The sequence below is a fragment of the Humulus lupulus genome, chromosome 6 (genome assembly GCF_963169125.1).
Source record: "Humulus lupulus chromosome 6, drHumLupu1.1, whole genome shotgun sequence".
Lineage (NCBI taxonomy): Eukaryota > Viridiplantae > Streptophyta > Magnoliopsida > Rosales > Cannabaceae > Humulus > Humulus lupulus.
Window position 1 is genome coordinate 117,737,636 of NC_084798.1, and position 17,719 is coordinate 117,755,354.

The 17,719-nt window shown below is 37.1% G+C and overlaps 1 non-coding gene across 1 annotated transcript; it reads right to left on the reverse strand.

The window, feature by feature from the left end:
• Positions 1-1,812: 1,812 nt before the first annotated feature.
• LOC133787729 (small nucleolar RNA R71) lies at positions 1,813-1,918 on the reverse strand. The gene has a single exon (XR_009872731.1). It is a non-coding gene; the product is annotated as a small nucleolar RNA R71 (small nucleolar RNA).
• Between the last annotated feature and the right edge of the window lie 15,801 nt (positions 1,919-17,719).

The following is a 17,719-nucleotide window of genomic DNA, read 5'->3' on the forward strand; positions in this document are numbered from 1 at the left end:
AGAAGCATGCATTATGAAAATTTGAAGCATAAGGATTCAAAAACTTACCAGAAAGATGGTCGTGGAGATTAGTAAAGAGTCTTCGGAAAATCAAGGAGCTCTCGGGCTGAGTCTGGAAAATGCAGAAGAACGGTCTCCGAGAGAAGATTGAAGCTCTGGTTTTTGGGGTTTCTTGAGAAGGCAATGGCGTGCGTAAAAAGAAAAAGGGAAGTTTGGAGATGTTATATAAGTTTGTCTATGGCATAAAAAAGGTGTAATCATTAGTTTCCCTTTTTCAAAGTATGGGGAAGCGGAATAGCCATCGAATTATTACTGGGGAAACGAAAAGTCATGATTAGACAGGAGTAGGTTGCTATTTCCAAGAACACACGAAGGGTTCTGACACGTATGGTGGGGTTACCGAAGAGTTGTTCGCTCAAAAGTTTATTTATTGCTCGTAATAAATAAACTTCGGGGGCAAATGTTATCCAAAAAATTGGCATTGATGACGTGGCAAGTGATCCCTGGACACGTGGCTGACATCTGGAGGAACTCTGCTAGTGTATCGACCAGAAGGTACATTATAAGCAGGAGGCGGCCCAGTCTCACCTACGACCAGTCTGATCGATGGTTCCACATACAACACAATGTTACAATAAAGATCTTTGTAAATCCCGAAATTAACTCACACAATCTCTTGAGTATCCAATTATTCAGGAGAGAATATCTGTAACAATCTTGTGTAATCCCCCTTGAGCCTATAAATAGAGAAAGATAGCTCAAGGAAGGGACTTTTGGCTTTCGAATTACTTAAGGCTGGTGTAATTCTATTTGAAATATTGTATTGTTCTTCAGAGGTTGGTGAAACTCATTGAACCCTTGTTCTTTGATCACTCCTTTGATTCTTATATTAATAACAATCTAAGTGGGCGTAGGTCAGTACCAGATCCTGGGGCCGAACCACTATAAAATATCGTGTTCTTATTACTTTTTTTCATTCGGTTCTTTTCAACGCATTCATTCACATCAAGCATATTCTGACTCCGTGTCAGTTGACCAAAATCTGGGTCAACAAAAAGCATTTATTGGTAATTGGTTGATAGTCCTTGTGGGAACGATACTTTATTTACTATATATATTACTTGAATCGATTATGTATACTTGCGTATCATATTTTCACGATCAAGTTTTTGGCACCGTTGTCAGGGACTTAATATCCAATATCAAAATTAATTGTTTTTTTTTTCAATTTGGTTTTTACATTTTACACTAATTCGGATCGAGGCTATATTGTATTTCAGGAATTATTGGTATATGTGGGGAAGTAGACAAAAGGAACTCATACCGATAGATCTTGAAATCGAGAGAACGTGCAGAAAAAACTGAAAGATAAAGAAAAGGCTGGATTTTGCCATGGCTGAGAATGCTAATAATGGTGTGAACAACAATGCAAATCTGGGTAATGCAGCTGAGGTCGATCCGCCATTGAGAAACTATGTACTCCCTACTGTTACGGGGATACATTCAAGTATTCGTCCTCCTACTATTGAGGCGAATAATTTTGAGATAAAACTCTGGTAGAGAATTGTGTACAATTTGGGGGACTACCAAACGAGGATCCAAATCTCCATATCACCAATTTTTTAAAGCTCTGTGCGACATTCAAAATGAACGGGGTGAGTAATGATGCTATCAGATTAAGATTATTCTCATTTTCGTTAAGAGATAGAGCTAATAATTGGTTGAATTCATTACAAGCCAACTCTATAGTTACTTGGGAAGACTTGGCTCAAAAATTCCTTAGTAAATATTTTCCTCATGCGAAGTCAACCCGATATAGAGGAGAGATCAATAACTTCCATTAGCTGGATGGGGAGTTGTTATATGATGCATGGAAACGTTTTAAAGAGTTGCAAAGGAAGTGCCCGCATCATGGAATAGAGAAGTGGTTGTTGGTGCATACATTTTACAATGGTTTGGGGGGAAATACAAGGACAATAATTGATGCAGCATCGGGAGGAGCGTTTATGAGATAAAGTGCTAATGAAGCTTATGAATTACTGGAAGAGATGGCCATGAAGAACTACAATTGGCCTACTGAATGTGAGAATAATAAGGTGGCAGGAGTCATAGAGGTCGATCCTATTGCTTTATTGACCACGCAAGTGGCATCTCTAACCAAGCAATTGCAGCAGAATAACCTCACCACACAAGAAATGCAAGTACAGAATGTCATGAGTTGTGAGATTTGTGGGGGACCGCATTCTTATGAACAATGCCCAAGCACTGCTAGTTGCTCGACAAACGTGAACATTATGCCTTTGGAACAGGCATAGGTAATTGGTAACTTTCCAAGAACAACACCCAACACTTACTCAAATTCATATACTCATGTGAGGAAAAATCACCCTAACCTGTCTTGGAAAAATAACACAGGTTTACAACCACATCATCCACCTCAAAAACCACCTCACCAACCGACTTATGGACTACATTCTAGGCCTTATTATGATCCAAAGCCATGCCCATCTCATCCACCACCACATCCTCCAATGAACTCACCAACAGCTCAGCCATACCAATTAAATCAATTCATGACAGAGACAAGGTCTTCAATCAGGAATTTAGAGACACAAATGGGTCAGTTGGCTAAACTACTTTCTAGTAGACAGCAAGGGAATTTTCCTAGTTCCACATAGGTAAATCCTAAAGAGAAATGTCAAGCTGTCACTTTGAGGAGTGGGACTAAGTATGATGGGCCTACAATGGTTGACAGGGGAAAGAAGATAGTGGATATAAATGCTACTAGTCCAGCACAAGATGAGGTTACTGAAGATCTTCCAAAGACAGAGAAGCTGAAATACACTAAGCCTATACCAAAGATTCCTTATCCTCAACGGTTCCGAAAGGCCAATCTTGACAAAAAATTCTCTAAATTTTTTGAGGTATTTAAGAAACTTCACATTAACATTCCTTTTGTAGAGGCTCTAGAACAAATGGCTAGTTATGTGAAGTTTATGAAAGAGATATTGACTAATAAGAGAAAAATTGAGGATTATGAAACGGTGGCATTAACAGAAGAGTGTAGTGCAATTATTCAAAAGAAACTTCCTCAAAAGTTAAGAGATCTGGGCAGCTTCACTATACCTTGCACCATTGGGAACTTTCATTGTGAGAGAGCTTTATGTGATTTTGGTGCAAGCATTAATTTAATGCCGCTTTTCGTATTTAAAATACTTGGTTTGGGGGAAGCTAGACCCACTACTGTTACTCTTCAACTGGTTGATCATTCATTAACACACCCCTGGGGTATTATAGAGGACATTCTAGTAAAGGTAGATAAGTTCATTTTCTCAACGAATTTTATTGTATTATATAAGGAGGAAGGTGAGGACGTGCCTATTATATTGGGACAACCATTTTAGCCATGGGGCAAGCTTTCATAGATGTCCAGAAGGGTGAGTTAAGGCTTAGAGTACAAGGTGATGAGGTCATGTTTAATGGTTTTAAAGCTTTGAAATATCCTTCAGTTAGTGACAGATGTGTTTAGTGTTAGTGTATTGGAGGAACAAGGTAAATGGGTTAAATCTATTGATGATCCACTTGAGTTGAGTTTGGTTGCAAGTTCTGAAGAGTGATGGTACTGAATCCAGTGAATATGTTAAATGGTTGAAATCATCGGGGCAAATTTATAAAAAAGACATATGAGGAATTGGGGCAAGTGCTTGAGACACCTCTCCCATCTATAGAGAAGCCACCAGTTCTTGAGTTAAGGACTTTACCGGATCATCTTAAGTATGCTTATTTGGGTATGAATGACACTCTCCCGGTTATTATTTTATCTTCGTTGTCTGTGATTGAAGAAGAAAAGTTACTTAGGGTGTTGAGGGCTCACAAGCTAGCAATTGGGTGAACTTTAGTAAACATCAAGGGTATAAGCCCTTCAACGGTGATGCACCGTATAATAATGGAGGATGATAGTAAGCCTAGTATTGATGCTTAGAGGAGGCTCAATCCTTCAATGAAAGAGGTGGTAAGGAAGGAAATTCTTAAATGGTTGGATCCAAGGGTAATTTACCTAATATCTAACAGTGCATGGGTTAGTCTTGTTCAGGTAGTCCCAAAGAAGGTTGGCATGACGGTGGTTAAGAACAATAATAATGAACTGGTTCCAACTCGTACAGTAACGGGGTGGAGAATTTGTATTGACTACCATAAACTGAATAAGGCCACCAGGAAAGACCATTTCCCTTTGCCTTTTGTATATCAGATGCTGGACAGATTGGCAGGCCATCCTTATTACTGTTTCTTGGATGGGAATTCAGGATACCATCAAATTCCCATAGCACCGGAGGATCAAGAAAAGACTACCTTCACGTGCCCTTATGGAACATTTGCATTTCGGAGAATTCCATTTAGGTTATGTAATGCTCTAGAAACTTTTCAAAGATGTACGATGTCTATCTTCTCAGACATGGTGGAAAAAGGTATAAGGATCTTTATGGATGACTTTTCAATCTTTGGGCCATCTTTTGATGAATGTTTGTCTAATTTGGAGAGGGTTTTGAAAAGATGTGAGGAGTCAAATTTAATATTAAACTGGGAGAAATGTCACTTTATGGTGACAGAAGGCATAGTCTTGGGCCACAAAATTTCACGCCATGGTATTGGGTAGACAGGGCCAAGATATCAACAATAGAAAACTTACCTCCACCAGTGTCTGTTAAGGGGGTTTGTAGTTTTTGGGGCCATCCTGGATTTTACAGGCGGTTTATAAAAAACTTTTCAAAAATTTCAAAGTCCTTATCTACTCTACTTATGAATGGTGTGGTGTTTGACTTTGATGCTAATTGTTTAAGGGCATTTAACACACTGAAGGAAAAATTGGTGTCTGCTCCGATTGTTGTATCACCGAATTGGGAACTTCCTTTTGAATTAATGTGCGATGCTAGTGATTATGCTGTAGGAGCGGTTCTGGGACAATGAGTTGACAAGGTATTCCGAATGATTTATTATGCTAGTCGAACCTTGAATGATGCTCAATTAAATTATGCAACTATTGAGAAGGAATTAATTGCAATTGTCTTTGCATTCAACAAGTTCAGGCCATATTTATTTGGTAATAAGGTGATTATTTATACGGATCATTTCGATATTAAGTACCTTATGATGAAGAAGGATGCCAAGCCCTGCTTGATTCGATGGGTTCTATTATTGCAAGAGTTTGATATGGAGATTCGTGACAAAAAGGGGACATAAAATCTAGTTGCAGATCATTTGTCTAGATTAGAAAAAGGAGAAGAACATGATGAGAAAGTGGAACAAATTGATGAAAACTTTCCGGATGAACAGTTATTTTCGATTGAAAGTGATGAAAAGCTACCTTGGTTTGCGGATTATGTCAATTATTTGGTAGCTAAAGTTGTGCCTCCGGACATGTCAAGGCAACAACTGAAAAAGTTCTATTCGAAAGTCAAACATTATTATTGGGATGATCCCATTCTCTTTCGTCATTGTACTGATCAAGTAATTAGAAGATGTGTCCTGAAAGAGGATATGATTTCCATACTTACTCATTGTCATACATTACATTGTGGTGGTCACTTTGGAGGAACAAGGACAACCACAAAAGTTTTGCAATGTGGATTTTATTAGCCTACATTATTTAAAGTTGCTAGTGCCTTTGTTAAGAGTTGTGATCGTTAAAGGACCGGTAACATCTCAAGAAGAGATCAAATGTCGATGACTGGAATTTTGGAAGTTGAGTTGTTTGTTGTGTGGTGAATAGATTTTATGGGGCCTTTCCCATCATCTTATAATAACAAGTACATTTTGGTGGCAATAGATTATGTTTCTAAATGGGTGGAAGCTACAGCAACTCCTACTTGTGATGGTAAGGAGGCACTTAAATTCCTTTGTAAAAATATTTTTACCCAGTTCGGTACTCGAAGAGCAATTATTAGTGATAGAGGAAGTCATTTCTGCAACAATTCATTCACAGTTATATGCGCTCGTTATGGAGTTCATCATCGAATGGTCTTGTTCTATAATTCAGTTGCTAATGGTCAAGAAGAAGTGTCAAACCGGGAGATCAAAAGTATTTTGGAGAAGATTGTAAATACATCAAGGAAGGATTGGTCAAAAAATCTTAATGATTCATTGTGGGCATATCGCACAGCCTTCAAGACTCTGACTGGTATGTCACTATATCAACTGGTGTTTGGAAAGGCATGTCATTTACCGGTGGAGCTTGAGCACCAAGCTTATTGGGCAGTAAAAAAGCTTAATGTTGATCTCTTTATAGCGAGAGAGAACAAGCTTCTGGAGTTGAATGAGCTCAATGAATTTCAAAATGAAGCCTATGAGAATGTGAAGATTTATAAAGAAAAGTCTAAGGCATTTCATTATAAAAGGATAATTAGGAAGGATTTCAACCGGCAAACAAGGTGCTATTATTGAATTCTCGATTGAAGCTTTTCCCAAGAAAATTAAAGTCGAGATGGTCAGGACCATTCACAGTTGTTGTCTCATTGCCTTATGGAGCAGTGCAGATTCATAGCGAGAAGACGGACCACTTTAAAGTGAATGGTCAGAGATTAAAGCACTATTTGGAAGGACAGGTGGAAAAATGCAAGTCTGTGTTGCTTTTGGAACCCCTTTGAATTGGGTATTCAGCGTCCGGCTAAATGACGTTAACGACAGTGCTGTAGGAGGCATTCCTATAATTTATTTTAGTTTTTGTGTTTTTTTGTCTTAATTCTTAATTAGTTAAATAATTTTATTTAATTTTGCTTGGGATTTGTAAAGATTTATTTATTATTTTTAGTAAAATGTATGTAAAAATCGTGCAATTCGTGAAAATGTTGTTTTCAAATTTAGTCTACCACAACTTGAGTTTGTAAGTCACGACTTTAAACTAAGTCAGAGAGCATGGCAAATGAAGGAGGAGGCGAACCGCGACTTGAGCTTATAAGTCGCGATCCCAAGACAAATTAGAGAGCATAAAGGGTCTTGTAGCAGAGGCGAGTCGTGACTTGATTATGCTGGGTCGCAGCGCCTACAACTAGAAATTGAAAAAAAAATTGAGGCGAGCTGCGACTTGATAGTGCTAGGTCGCGGCGCGCCTCCATCAGAAAGGTGAAAACATGTTTAAATTCGTTTTTTTTTTTCAACCTACAACCCTCATTTCACATTTTTCTTCCTTCCAACACAATTTTTTTTTGCAAAATCTCTCATTTTTGCATTTTCTTCTTCTTAAAATAACCATAAAGCCACATCCACAACTTCCTAGTTCCATATTTCCTTCTTTCTTTCTTTTAATCTAACCCTAAATTGTTCTATTTGTGACATTGAAGATTGGAAGAGAAATTAAAGAGTGGGCAATCTCAAAGACTCGAAGGCACGTAAGTTTTTCCTTTTTAATGTTCTTGAAGTTTTTGATTGAAGTAATTCTGTGACAAGAGATTGATTTGGAATTTTGGAATACATTGTTTGTATATTTTGTGTTCTTTGAGTTGGGATTATTCGGGTGTTATTTAGTTGAGGGCGTAAGATAAATTAGCGGAAGTGCTGCCGAATTTTTGTTGAAGTATTTGGTGCATTGTGTGATTATGGGACCACGAAAACAACCTACTAAGACTGCTTCTTCTAAAAGTGCCAATCGCCCTTCCACTTCCCGCACCGAACTGCCACAACCACAGCCAGCCCCACCACCCCCTCCTCAACAATTTGACCCGACTCGTTTTATTAGTAAGGATGCCTTTGATCATTATCAAAGGTTATCTTAGCGTCAAGTAATTCAAGAACGAGGCATGGAATATCAAGAAGACTCTTACCCTCAGGAAACTTATGACATAATTCGGGCTGAAATTCAACGCCGCAATTGGCAAAGTTTTGTGGACCATAAAATGCCCAAGGCCAATTGTTCCATGGTCTATGAATTTTACACTAATTTCTCAGGAGCAGTGAATAGAAAGGTCTTTGTGCGAGGGGTTTTGGTGGAGTGCTATATCGATAATATTGATGCATTATATCGATTACCAATGTTGTCACAAGAGGACGATAAATATTATGAATTGACTTATCATAGTGAGATTGATTGGGTTGAATTGGCTTAAACATTAGGCATTCCCAATGCTACTTTTGTAATGCAAGATGGACAATCGAAGCATTTCAGACGATTTCAAATGAATAGGGTGGTGAAGGCTTGGACGCTCTTTGTGAGTGCGAGGCTTATGCCCAACACTCACTTATCTGAAGTGGGAACTGATCGGTGTCTTCTTTTCTATGATATCATGACAAGACTCATTGTAGATATTGGATGAGTTATTTGAACTAGTATCTGAAATCTATGCAGAATGACTACCATTACAGGTTTGGGGCATGGATCGATGATTAGTGATTTATGTGAGGTGTGGGAGGTGCCTAAGTATCCTAGTGATATTTATATGAAAGCAATGGGGCCTATTTCTCGCGCTTCTGTGCTTAAATTCAATGCCCCATCTTTGGAGCCACCTGCACCACATCCCCGCCCTGTGAGAGTTGAATAAGAAGGAGATGTAGCTGATGAACCTATCCATGCCAATGCTCAACCAAAAGAATTGAGGATCGCTGAGGTGGAGAGGAGAGGAGTGTATCCTCAATTTTTGGCACTTGAGGCTCCACTGGATCCGCAATTGGCCAGATTGGATTATATCATCCGGCAAAACCAACACACTCATAATTATTTGGGGGAGCTTCATGATTATCGTCGAGCTCAGGCAAACAGACAAAATGAGGTTTACTGGTGGTCAAATCAAGAGTAGGGCGTGCATTATTTTCCTTATCAACCACCTTGGCATCCTTTCCCAGATCCACCACCCTTTTGACATGATTCACACCAGGTAAGTTTTCTTTCTTTACTTATTTTTAAACATTGGGGACCATGTTTAGCTTAAGTTTGGGGGAGGGACCTTATTTTTCTATTCGTTTTGTTTGTGTTGTTTTATTTTGTTTGTTTTTTTAGTTTGTGTTAGTTGTTTGGTGTAAAGTTTTGTTTTAGTGTGTGTTTAGTATCAACATGAATGATGGTTGATAACAAGTGCCAATGACAACAAAGTGAATGTTATGTGTATCATCCAAAGAAAATGAAATCTGAAGAAAAAAAATATGTGTGCTTGATTGAACACTATGTTAGTTCATTTTAGTTTAGACAACATTTATTGAATATCTTGTCATGATGTTTAAATTGATGATTTTGATATTGATTATGTTTGCTGGAATGGGTTGGTGGATATGAATGGAAAGTGGAAATTATTTTCTACAATTTTAGAACTTGCTTACTTGTTATTTGAGTCAAAATAATATATCATGTATGCTTAGGAATATGATTTAGGTAATCATTTGGACTGTTTGAGCTTTTCTTGCCGAACTGAAATTAATTGATCCTTTGGTTAACCCTTTTGAGCCTAACATTGTATCTTTTTGTTCTAAGCCACTATGTAAGCCTAATACTTGAAACTTGGTTATATATCCGTCCCTAATGTACTATGAGCACATGATTGAAAAAAAATTATGGGGATTGATGTGTAATGGGGTTTATTTGTGTATATAGTGGGGTTAGAAAATGAAAAGTGCAAAAGATTAGAGAGAGTATATATTGAAAAAAAAAAGTTCATTAAAAACTACACTCCCAATATGAATATATAAAAGAATCAAGTTTGGGGGAGTGTAGTTATCATTTGCAAAAGAAAAAAAAATTATATCTCTCTAAAAAAAATCAAGATGGGGGATTATGGGATTATATTTACTATGGGAGTAAAGTTGGTGATTTTTGGTTATGTGTTTAGAGTAGAGTGAGCTTAAAAATTACTTTCTCATCTACCTTTACTTAAGCCATCATTACAAGCTTATACAAGTCCTATTGATTCTTATGCATATCATGATTTATATTAGTGGAGAATAGCAAGTAAGTGAGCTTACAGAATTAATTGGTTTGAATGGATTGATTGGAAAGAATTTGGCTAGCATAATTGATTTCAAATATGTTTATTTAATGATCATGACTTGGTAATCCAAAATGTTAGTAGACTAAAGTGTGTTGATGGAGTGTTTTGATCGAAATTCTGGATTCCATAAATTGTTGAGTAGTTTTTTTTTTAATTATATGATTAGCATTCATGATTTTGAGGCATAAGTGTTGTTGTTGGTATAATTCATGTTGTGAGTGTTGTCCAGTGTTGTCTTTGTTGTTAGAATCTAGGTTTGTTTTGAGTCCTTTGTTCGAGGGCGAACAAAGAGTAAGTTTGGGGGAGTTTGATAACTCCATTTTAGTGTTGTTTTAGGATGTGTTTTTGTGGTAATCTTGAGTAATTATGGTTGTTTTGTGCAAGATTATGCTTGTTTTTGTCTTTGTTGTAGGCCGGTACGTTGAATCATGAGACAAATGTGAAAAGAAGAGGAAACGATGAAAAAAAGGAGTTTTCAGTGGTCGCTTGACTCAAAATGGCGCTAAGGACAAGTTATAATACATTTTTGATGAACGAAGGATGTTGAAAGGCTTAAATTGGAAAATAATGGAATTAGAGTCGCGACATGGGCTTAAGGGCCGCGACTCTAGTCACGTCAGAAGCTGAAGTTTGCTAAAGGGAATTAGAGCCGGGACTTGCTCTTATAAGTCGCGGCACTAGTAGAATTAAGAGGCAAACCCAGGTGGTCCATCAACACACGGGCTGCGACCTGGGTTTAGAGGGTTGCGGGGCTTGAAGACTGAATCAGACTTTGAAAGGCCTTAAAAAGCGACACAGGCCCCGACCTAGGAAAGGCCAAGTCGCAGCCCGCCTATGAAAAAAAAAGGAATTCGTGGTTTTCTTTAGTATAAATTCAGACTTTATGTTTTAATCAGGGTTAGGTTAGATTTTAATTACGAGTTTAGAGATTAAATTTGATTCTGAGATTAGTTTTTCTGCACTTTCATATTTTTTATTTCCTTCTTCAAGTCTTTGAATTTTATGTTTATGAATAATTATTTTGTTGTTTTAGTCATGTCTGATATGAACTAAACACTTCTATCTAGCGTTTAATGTAGTCACTTGGATTTCTATTTAATCTTATTATGATGTTCTATTAATTCTTCTTCTTTATTCTAATCTATATAATGTTTGCTTAATGCTAGTAAATACTTGATCAATATTTGCTTGATTTATGATTTTGATTCAAAAATCGAAATATGGGAACTGGATGCTATCTTTATATAGACATAGGTTACATATTGGACGAAAGTACTTGTATGGCTTGTGTAGTAATTAGGTTTATATGCTTAATTCTTACTATATGTTTAAGTTTATCACAGAGATGTAGAAAACCTGCATATAGATTGAGATCTTATGTCTTGAAAAAGAATAGGAATCGTTTTTTATTAACCTGCTATTAGAATAGGAAGAAAGAAATTTAGAACTGATTAATAAAATTAATAAAATGAAAAGTTGATGAAGTTAACACCCTAGGTTTTTAATTATTGAATCAATCTTTTTTCTTGCAAAGTTTATTTTAATTTTAAGTCTTAGTTTAAAAATCACTCTATTTTCGACAGCCAAATAGAAATTCAAAACCATTTATTGGTAATTGGTTGATAGTACTTGTGGGAACGATACTTTATTTACTATCTATATTACTTGAATCGATTACGTATACTTGCATATCATATTTTCACGATCAGAATTGACAGTAGATCTGTTAGTTTTGGACTTATAGACATCATATTTGAGATGGATTGGTTGACCAAGTATGGGGTCGTTGTGAACTGTAAATGAAGGAAAGTAGTCTTCAACCCGGCAGGAGAAGAACCAATCGCCTTTCAAGGCATAGCCAAAGAAAAGAAATACGCCATGATCTTTGCAATGAAGGCAAACAAAATGCTGAATGATGGATGTATTGGGTATTTGGCTAGCATTGTGGACAAGGAAAATGAGACAAAACTACAACCGGCCAACATGCCAGTGCTAGGATTAATGCCCTAAAAGCATGTAAAGACATTTTATTGAATTAAATAAAAAGAACAATTCTATTATATTGGAATGTTATAATTATTGTTTGAACTAATTATATGATAATATCAAGAAAATTCCTTATTCATTCATGAGAATATGATCTTTTATTAATACGAGAGAGTTAAGATCATATATAATGAATAAAATAGTCAATAACATATTAAAGTATGAAATCTTTTATGAATGGTTACTAATGCGGTTTACTAAGCATATGGGATGCAAGTGATCTAGATTCGGATTACTGATGTGGATAGACATCTTAGTAAAGGGGTTGTATATAACAGAGATTATATATGACAGGATCGATAAAAATTAATTATTTTTATAAACTTGCCGTTTGACGTAAAGATTTGATTCTTTTCATAATAGATGATCATTTGTAGATGAGTCTAAATCCTGAGTATTCATGAACTCTTGTTTGTGTTTATTGGATCTTTTCATTCACTCGTTAAGGTCTCTTAGTATAATAAGGCTAATGACTTTTGTTTTGGAGATTCAATATCACAAATGGCTGGGAACATGAATTACAATAATGGAATCCATACTTTCCTAACGGATTGAATATGAGTTCCCTTAAGGGTTAATTCTGGAACTAAATAGTTATTGAGCTCAAATCTATTATTTGATTATAGATTAATTATTCGCTAGTGAATTAATGGCACTTAAGGATCAATATGTAATTAGAAGGATAAAATGGTAATTTTGACCGGCTTTAATTAATGAACTAATAAATGGAGGACAGAACTACATTTATTGATTATATCATGGACTACAAGAGAAAACTTTGTAAATATAATTCTATAAATACTTAGAGTGCAATTCCATATTTATAGTGGAGTAATCATAAGATTAGTAAATAATATTATTGGATTAAAGAGTTTAATTAATATTCTGATTTATTGGAGCTTCGTATTATAGGTCCATGGTCCCTAAATCACCTCTGTCCTACACTGTCAAGGGTAAGGATGTCAAAAGAAAGATTTGTAGAGAGAAGGACTTAATTGCAAAAGAATTAATTTTCCAGGGCAAGGAAATAATTATGTGATTGTTATGGGCAATTGATTAATTATGAATTAAATAATTATTTCACTATATAGTTTTTTTTTTTTGAAAAATTTTAGGTTAAAATTAATATTAATCTTTTTGGATTAATATATAGAAAGAGAATAATAAATATCTTATTTAAAATATGATATTTATTTAAAATTGATATTTTAAGATAAAGTTAATATTGAATTAACTAATATTTATTTTAGGATAAATAATTGTCTTAAATATTAATTAAATAAACAAATGAGAAAATTAGGGATAACTCTAACGGTGTGGTCGACACACTCATTGTATAGTGAGTGTGGCGCCACACACAGGGATTTCCTGTCCCTGTGATTTGAATTTTGAATTTCAAATAATTTGTTTATTTAATTTTTATATTTAATTATTCTTTTTTCAATATGATTCAAATTAAATAAGTAAATAAAGTTATAACTGATCAATTTTATTTTTATAAAATAAAGATTATTTAAATTATTTAATTATCTTTATAAACTTGAAAATAAGCGATACTTTTCAAGCAATTGTTTTTCATAGACTGTCAGACTTTCTCTCTGAGATAGAAGTGATAGTTTTCCTAAACCTGAAAACTATTCAATTCCTCTTCTCTCTATCAAATCTCCCTAGATCTCATGTGTTGAGTACATCTAGAGAATCATAAATCAACCTTTTGCATCCTATGTGCCCACACACGTCCTTGTGTGTTTGAGGATTGGTTTGGATTATCAAGGTGTGAGCTTTCAGAATTTGGATAGGAAGATCGTTGATTTGATACAAAAAGATTCGATGACACTTGATAGGGTACAAGAGGTAATCTCTAATCTGACTGTATGTGATTTAATATATATGTGTGTGTGTGTGTGTGTGTGTATGATCTTGACTAGTATTAATTATTATTAAAAAGGGCCCATTCCCTGCTGCGTATCTTTGATTTGCTCTCTTAATACCAACAACCAGTAGTATGTAAATATCCTGAGAACCTTCCTAGGTTATCACCCGATTGGGAAATCATATCCGAGATAGAGTTAATTCCGAGAACAGCACCAATTTTGAAAGCTCTGTATCGGATGGCACCTGCAGAACTCAAGGAGCTACATTCAAAACTTCAAGAGTTGTTGGATAAGAAGCTGATTAGACCGAGCCATTCTCCGTGGGGTGCCCCGGTCTTGTTTGTGAAAAAGAAGGATAGATCCATGCGAATGTGTATCGACTATCGGGAGTTTAATAAGGTGACAATCAAGAACCGATACCCGCTATCGAGAATTGATGACATGTTTGATCAACTTCAAGGAGCATCAGTATTTTCGAAGATCAATCTTCGATCGGGCTACCACCAGCTGAAATTATAGGAGTCAAATATTCCAAAGACGGTTTTCCGAAAGCGGTACGGTCACTACGAATTCATAGCAATGTCCTTTGGACTCACCAATGCACCGACAACATTTATGGATCTCATGAATAGGGTATTTAGTGAGTATCTAGATTAGTTTGTCATTGTGTTCATAGATGACATTCTTATTTACTCGCGGAGTCGAGAAGAACATGCAACTCACTTGGAACTTGTTATGCAAAGGCTAAAAGAGAAGAAGTTATATTCCAAGTTCTTGAAGTGTGAATTTTTGCTGGAGAAAGTGAGTTTCCTCAGACACGTGGTGTCGGGGAATGGAATTTTGGTGGACCCTACTAAGATCGAGGCTGTTAAACAATGGAAATCGCCAAAGAATGCGCAAGAAGTTCGAAGTTTCTTGGGGCTAGTAGGGTATATCAGCTATTCGTGGAAGGTTTTTCTAAGATAGCATTGCAATGACCGCTCTCACATGGAAGAACATAAAGTTTGAATGGACCGATAAATGTGAGCAAAGCTTTCAAGAGCTGAAGGTGAGGTTAACAACTACTCCAGTACTTACAATCTCAAACGACACCAAAGGCTATGCGATTTATAATGATGCATCGGGACAAGGGTTGGGTGTGGTCTTGATAGAACACATCAAGGTGATAGCCTATGCTTCGCGACAATTAAAAAACTACGAAAAGAACTACTCTATGCATGATTTGGAGTTGGCAGCGGTAGATTTTGCACTAAAAATCTGGAGGCATTATTTGTATGGGATTCACTGCGACATCTACACCGACCACAAAAGCCTTAAATACTTCTTTACCCAAAAGGAGTTGAATATGAGGTAGCGGCGATGGCTAGAATTATTCAATGATTATGACTGTGACATCCTGTACCACCTGGGAAAAGCCAATAAGGTGGCAGATGGACTAAGTCGACAGCCAATGGCCTACGTGCTGACAGTGAGAGAGATACCGCAAGAGCTGCAAACTGACATCTCCACTTTGGATTTGGAGTTAGTGGTTGGCCAACTAGCAAACCTCTCTGTACAACCAACCATCATGGAAGCTATTCAAGGAGGATAACTTGCTGATCCATGGCTACAAAGCCTGATACATGAAGTGAGAAAAGACGTACGTCCGGGATTTCATATCTCAGAAGATGGGGTGTTAGGATTTAAAGGTAGAATATGTGTTCCAAACGATGATGAGATCAAGAATCAGATTTTTTACAAGGCGCACAATGCCCCTTACGCTAGGCACCCGGGCACCACAAAAATGTATCAAGACCTGAAGAAATATTTCTAGTGCCTGGGAATGAAGAAGGAGGTGGTAGAGTACGTAGCACATTGCTGACTTGTCAGCAGACAAGGTCGAGCATCAACGGCCAGCAGGTTTATTACAACCATTGGAAATCCCATAATGGAAATGGGAGATGATTACTATGGGTTTCGTCACTCGTCTACCAACCACTCCAAAGGGGCACGGCGCGATTTGGGTTATTGTGGATAGGCTAACCAAATCGGCGCATTTCTTGCCAATCAAGATAACTTACTCGGTGGATGAATTGGCAGATTTATACATAGCAAAAATTGTGCGTCTGCACGGAGTACCTACGTCCATCGTATCTGATCAAGATGGACGCTTTACATCAGCATTCTGGAAAAGAATGCAATTGGGACTAGGTACCATGCTGAAGTCTAGCAATGCTTTCCATCCGCAGACTGATGGTGTAATGCCCCAAAATCCCTAATGAGGTTTAATGGTTGGATAAGTAGGCCGGGAGGGCCATAATTGATGTATTATGCCATTAAATGATTATGTGCATGTTTATGTGAATTGTATTATAATATGATGTTAAATGCATGCATGTGGGTCCACATTTTACTATAGTGGCATTTTGGTAATTTGGCCCGTTGAGGGCGTAATTGTATATTTTCATGCATATTGGTGAACTATTGTTGAGGCCACATTATAATGTGGATTTGTTCGAGCCATTCGGCATGAGACAATCTTTGAGTGCAAGTTAGCGGTTTGGTCATAATGGGATTGAGTTCAGGGCTCGGGGTGAGTCTTGGGGTAATTTGGTGATTAGAACGTTGCCGGGAATTAAAGGATAACGAGATATGGTTTATTGGTATTTGAGAATATTGGGAATAATGAGAATTGGAGGGTGTTAATTATGATTAACGAAATAGGTGGGAAAATACAATTTTGCCCTTCGAGGCTATTTAGGGTTTTAATTAGGCTTAGGGGCAATAAGGTCTTTTCACCCCTAAGATATACATCAGCCATTGAAGGCTGTAGAACCTTGCCAAAACAGAGTGTGTTATCTTTCTCTCCCGTACATCATTTCCTCCTCTTTTTCCTTTGGAATTTTAAGCTTCTTTTGAGGATTCAAGCTAGGGAAGTGGACCTTGGGGGCTTAGGATTGTGTTCCACCGTTGAAGAGGATTCTAAACTGACCTTGAGGTAAGGTTTTAGCGATTAAAACTCTGGTTTGCTCTGTTTTCATTTTGAATTTCAGTTGGGATTTCTAGGTTGGATAATGGGAATTGATGGGAGTTTTTGGCTAGGGTTACTTGGGTTATGATGCCTAGGACATGTGTATATGATTTTTGGGTTCATTTGGGAGTTTAAATGAGGATTGGAAGCTGGTTTTCAGGTTGAAAATGGTGGTGTCGAAGGATGGGAGAACCAAGGTTGAAAACCCTGGTTGTAGCGCTACATCACTAGCCAAGCACCTTTCTACTCTGCCAATAGCGCTGGGGCGCTAGGGGGGTAGCGCTACCCTGCTTTTCTAGATTCTTGTTTTAGGCACTTTTGAGGGTTTTTGGCTCGGGATTTCAATTCCTAAGGCTCGGGATCGAATCTACTCACCGTTTGGGTATTATTCGGGGTCCTGAGAGTGAGGTTCAGGTCAAGACCCTTTTATTGTTGATTTTCATTAATGGAGGTTATAATTAGTTATGACTAGGTGACCACTAAGGAATCAAAAGGTCGATCGATCTCATGGGTCGTTCTTTTACTATTTCTCGCTCGAACCAGAGGTAAGAAAAATGCACCCCATATGTGACATGCATGGTTATTCATGAGGCATGTTGAATGTTTTAATGTGGACATTGATTGCATATCAAATGCTTAGCAAATCTTGCTTACTTGTGAACGGCACTGACTTATTAGTTAGAATCGACAATGGTGTCAGAACTGACTGTGAAGTTGTGACTTACTAGTCAAGTTCGACAGTAGTACTGAGCATTGGTCGTATGTTATTGACCTATGAGTCAAGAGAGGCATACGCGTCATGAACGCAGAGCCGAAAAGATTAG